The sequence below is a fragment of the Gavialis gangeticus genome, unplaced genomic scaffold, assembly GCF_001723915.1.
Source record: "Gavialis gangeticus isolate Ggan-Ray unplaced genomic scaffold, GavGan_comp1, whole genome shotgun sequence".
Taxonomy (NCBI): Eukaryota; Metazoa; Chordata; order Crocodylia; family Gavialidae; genus Gavialis; species Gavialis gangeticus.
In genome coordinates this window covers 75,441,161-75,447,160 of record NW_017728992.1, presented here as the reverse complement: position 1 = coordinate 75,447,160, position 6,000 = coordinate 75,441,161, and positions in this window count along the sequence as shown.

Genomic DNA, 6,000 nt, shown 5'->3' with positions numbered 1-6,000 from the left:
CCTCCCATATTCATAGATTGTAAGGCCAGAAGGGACCTCTGAAGATCACTGGGTCCAGCTCCCTACACCAAGCAGGAAAGATAACTGGGGGTCAGGTGATCCCAGCAAGGTGACTGTCTAGCCTCCTCTTAAAGATTTCCAGGGTAGGTGATTGCACCAGCTCTGGAGGGAGCTTATTCCAGTCTGGACACCCTGACTGTGAAGAAATTTTTCTAATGTTGAGCCTGAATTGATCTTCCAGGAGTTTGTGGCCATTACTCCTGGTTTTCCCATCAGGTGTCCTGGTGAACAATTTCTCACCAAACCCTTAATGTACTCCCCCCTACTGTAGCAGTAAGCTGTTACCAGGTCCCCTCTCAGCCTTCTTTTCTTCAGGCTGAAGACTCCCAGCCCCCTCAGCCTTTCCATGTATGGCTTGCCTTTTAAGACTCTGATCATATGGGTGGCCCTTCTTTAGACTCTCTCAAGCTTGTCCACATCCTTGTTGAAGTGTGGTGCCCAGAACAGGACACAGTACTCCAGCTGCATGCCAGAGTATTATTTGCCCTACTGGCTACAGCATCGCACTGCTGGCTCGTATTCATACTGTGGTCTATTATTACGCCCAGGTCCCTTTCATTCGTGGTGCTAGCCAACTTTGTGCTGCCAAGTCTGTAAATGTGCTAGAGGTTGCTCATCCCAAGGTGGAGCACTTTACATTTCTCAGTGTTGAACTTCGTCATCAGGTTCTGATCTGCCCAACTTGCTAGCCTATGTCCACCTGTATCTGTAGCCTATCCTCAAGTATGACCACACTTCCCCATAACTTGGTGTCACCCGCAAACTTGGGCTGTGAGCTCTTCACTCCCACATCCAAATCATTAATAAAGAAGTTGAAAAGTACTAGACCAAGCACTGACCCCTGTGGGATACAGCTGCCCACTTCTCACCAGGATGACACAGATCCATTCACTATGACTCTCTGGGTCCTATCCTGTGGACAGTTTCTCACCCACCTGTCTTGGAGTTAAGCCCACCATCCTACAATTGTATTGTGGGGACATAATGAGATACTAGATAAAAGGCCTTTTGGAATTCTAGGTAACAATGTCAACCTGCTCTCTCATGTCTGGGTGGCAAGTTACCTGGGCATAGAAGGAGATGAAGTTGGTAAGGCAAGACCTGCCTGTGATGAAGCCATGCTGGCTGTCATTCAGAATCTTACCTTCTGCAAGCTAATTGCAGATAGACTCCTTGATGAACTTTTCCAGGATTTTCCCTAGGCTGGAAGTTAGGCTGACTGGCCTATAGTTATCCAGATCCTCCCTCCTGCCCTTCTTGTGGATGGGCACAACATTGGCCATCTTCCAGTCCTCAGGGGCTTCTCCAGAGTGCCACAACTTATGGAAGAGTTTTGCCAGGTGTCCCACAATGACTTGAGCCAGCTCCTTCAGCACTCCTTGATGAAAACCATCCAGTCCTGCTGACTTGTAGATGTCTAATTTTATTAATTGGTCATATATCAATTCTATGGCTATAGTAGAAAGGTGTTTATTCCTACTGTGTTGATACTCTACTCTACCTGGTATGGTTTTCCCCTTGGTCTGGTAAAAGACCAAGGCAAAGTAATCATTCAGGAGTTCGGCTTTCTCCTGGGTGCTGGTAACCAGCTCTCCTCAGTTGTTAAGCATTGGCCCCACACTTTTATTTGTTTTCTTCCTGTTCCCTATGTACCTAAAGAAGGACTTCTTGTTGTCCTTGATTTCCGTTGCTAATCTAAGTTCAGTTACCATTTTAACCTTTCTTATCTGTTCCCTGTAATGCGGGCTGTCATGGAATAGTCCTCCTTGGGGCCTGCCTCAAGCTTCCATTGTTTATAAGCCTCTTTCTTCTTTCTTAAGAGGACTGTGATTTCCCTGTTTAGCCAAAAGGGATTCCCAGCCCTTCTGTTACCTTTTCTCTGCATGGGAATGGACCTCCTTTGTGCTTCAAAGATCATGTACTTAAGGAACAACCACTCTTCATGCACACCTTTTGCCTTTGGTCTCTGGTCCCACAGCACTTGCCCTACTAGTGATGTAAGCTTGTTGAAACTTGCATTTTTGAAGTCCAAAATTTCAATCCTGTAATCCAACTTGTCTGCTTTAAGGCAGACAGTGAACATGATGCTTTCATTGTTGCTGTCACCCAGACTTCCCTCTATATTTAAGTCGGTCACTAGGTCATCTCCTTTGGCCAGAACCAAGTCTAGCAGATGATTTGATTCATAATTGTTTTCAGATTTAGGAAAATAAAACACTTTTAAAACGCATAACAGATATAATCAAGGCATGATCAACCTACATACTGTTTACCAGCTAAGAGGTTGTATGCTTTTTGGAGATTCTAAAAACATTTTATTATTGGCAGCATGCAAGCTCTAACATATGTCATTTAAAGTTCCCAAATGTTAACATGATAGGTCTCTTCACATTATAGGTGGCATGACTAGTCCTTCAGCTGTTGTTTCCTTGTTTAATTTTGTGATCTGAAGCACTAGTACACCCTCCTATATTTTTTTATTTAAAACACGGGTACATAACCTTCCCTGCCTCCCCCTTGTGCAGGATAGATGGTGCCCAATCTGTTCACAGGCCAGATCCAGCCAGTGAGATATATCTGGCATGTGGGGTAGTGAGGCACAGTCCAATCCAACCGTGTGTGTGGGGGAAGGGTGAGGAATGGCCCAGCCCTGATTAGGCCCTGCCAGGGAAGGGGATGTGGCCCAACCCTATTTCACCTGCATGTGGGGGAGAAAAAAGGGACATGACCATCATGCCCAGGCCTGATCTGGCCCTACATGCTTGGGAATTTGGCAGTGGGGGAGGAATGGCAGTATTACTTGCCACTGCTTCTCTGCCACCAAATTTCCCAACCCATAGGGAGCCCCACAGATTGGAAACCATGGCTCTGCATGCAACATTTGGCCCATAAGACAGAAGTTCAGGACCCCTGATTTAGAACACTGATCCACAACCATCGAGAATCATTTACTTCTGAGCTGTCAGCAACTCTGAGATTGGTAATGCCTTCCTTGATGGTGTATTCATTCTTGTTTTGCTCACTCATTCTTCCTAAAATAAGTTACCACCATTGATTTTAACATTCCAGCCATGCAGATCTTCTCACTGTGCTTCAGTAATACCACTTGTTATAACCCAGGCTCCTAGCATTAGTGTATAAGCAATTAAAGAACATCTTTTCTTTGCACTGTTTATAATTTTGCTCTCAACAGCCTGATTTTTTTTCTAAATGAGTTCCCCATTTAACACTACTCTTTCTCTTGTCAGATTAACATCCTCCAGACCTGACTAATCAGATAATTTCCTAGGATTTCATTTCCCATTGCTGCAATGGCCACTCAAACTATGCAAGCTTTTTCTCTCATAGTAGCTAGCCCACTGTTCTGTGAAACCTAAACCCTTTACTTTGCCATTTGTTCACTCCAACAACCACCTGCCTTTTGCTTTTCTTCACTAATAGGACAGGAGGCAAGTGAACATCCCATTCACAAATTCTCTGAAATCATCTACCATCTGTAAGACATCATGTGAAATAGTGTAGTTAGTGCTGATTAACACGGTAGACTTTAGAAACTCATCTAAACCTGTGGTCATCGCATCTCTATTTTGATTGCATGTTGTTGCTTGTCTCCCTTTTGCAGAATGTTCTTTCAGTTACTTTTGGTACTGAATCTCTGACAAGAATATCTTACCTTTGTCTTCTTTGGATGGTTGAAGACCACTTCATGGGCACACTTGATAACCTTGTTGTCAGTCTCAGCCACCGTACAACTCTCCATTCCATTTGACCAGATAAAACTTTCAGGCTAAAAACAGTATGCAGTAGGGTGGTGCGAAGCTTCAGACTGTGCGTCAGATCTGGAGAAGCTTCGGATGCTTTGGTGTCCAAAGCAGCATGTCTGGATTGAAAGGCTGGCTTTGTTAGGCATTCTGAAGTTGTTTAGAGCTTCCAAACTGCTTTGGAAAAGCTTCAGAAATCTGGCCATAGGGTATAATAGAAAATCAATGAAATATCTATAACTTTGTTGTTTGTTGGTCTGATATGGATGAAATTTACGGGAGTGGTAGCCTCTGTTGAGAACATGAAGCCTACCCATTTTCAGAGAGATCAGTGCAGGGGTTCAGGGGGAACTGCACCCCAAATTCTTGAAAGGAAGCACTCATGTCATGCGTATGTGTGATGCCACAGGGGGTGAAAACTGCAGGAGTGATAGCCCTGGTGAGGCTACAAAGCCTGCCAAGTTTCAAGAAGATCGGTGCAGGGGTTTGGGGGGAACTGCACCTCAAGCTGCTGACAGGCAAAACTCGTGACATGGGTGCTTGTGCAACTGTGTCTGTCTTGGGGGGAGGGGAACTACTGCAGGCCTGACTGCTAAGCTACTGTGTTACCAGTTACCAATCAAATCAGGATTCACTCAGGGACCAGCTCAATACACAGTTGCCAGCTAATGTAACCAGTTAATTAGCAACAATTAACACCTACAAAACCATATGCTAAGGAGAGGAAAGAATCAATAACAACAACCAACTGCCCCAAGACAGAGACAGTCAGTTGCACAAGCACCCGTATCAGGAGTTTTGCCTGTCAGCAGCCAGAGGTGCAGGGCCCCAGGAACTCCTTGCACCTATCTCCTTGACAGCTGGCAGGCTTTGTGGCTGCAGCAGGGGCCACCATCCCTGCAGCTTTCACCCTGCTGCACCCTGCACAGTGTTACTCATGTCACAAGTTTTGCTTGTCCGCAGCTTGAGGTGCAGTTTCCCCCAAACCCCTGCACCTACCTCCTTGAAACTTGCCAGGCTTCATGGCCTCAGCAGGGGCTACCACGCCTGCAGTTTTCAGGCTGCTGCGCCTTAACACACACAGGGTCATCTATGTCATGAGTTTTGTCTGTTTGCAGCTTAAGGTGCAGTTCCCCCCAAACCCCTGCACTGATCTTCTTGAAACTTTGCAGGCTTTGTGGCTGCAACAGGAGCTACCACCCCTGTAGTTGTCACCCCACTGTAGTGTAACACATATATGTGACATGAGTTTTGTTTGCAAGAATTTGGGGTGCAGTTCCCCCCAACCCCTGAACCTATCTCCTTGAAACTTGGCAAGCCTTGTGGCTTCAGAAGGGGCTACCACTCCTGTAGTTTTCACCTCCCTGTGATGTAATACATACGTGTGACATGAGTTTGGCTTTCATGAATTTGGGGTACAGTTACCCCCAAACCCCTGCATTGATCTCCTTGAAACTTAGTAGGCTTCATTCCCTCATAAGAAGCTACCATTTCTTCAAGATTCATCTAAATCAGACAAAAAACAACAAAGTTATAGATATTTCATTGATTCCCCATTATACCCTATGGCCAGATCTCCAAGGCAGCTTCAAAGCTTCAGAGCCGCTTCGGCCAGATCAAAACAGGAACTCGCTCTGGATCAGATTGCTGGCATGTAAAGTGGTCAGATCTGAAGCCAGATCGAATAGCTGCCTACTTGCACGGGCCTAGTATGCAGTACTTCTAAGTGTTACAGAATGACTTTCAGTAAGCCACTTGCATGTTTTCTTTTGGATTAGGGATGTGTGAACTAGCTGGCCACATCAACACAGGGCTCCGGCTGCACTGTGAGAACACAACCACTAGTTAGAGTTCCTGTGTTACTTTCTCCCACAACACAAGAAAAAACAACAACAGTTGCATGTTGCAGTCACTCCAAATCTCTCAGCTTGGTCATGAGGCATATCTTTCCTAAGACAGAGGACTTACTGGTTTTCCACTCAACAATTTAGTCAACAGAAATCCAGTTCTTGAAAGGTTTACTAAAAATAGATAGTTAAATTTGCCTCAACTCTATTGGAAGCTGTGGTCAGGACATCATTTTAAAGTGACAGTTGACAAGGAGAAGGAAGACCATTTACCTTGGCAGAGAGAGACCATTTACCTTGGAGAAAATTTACCTTGGTTGGGGTGGGGGGTG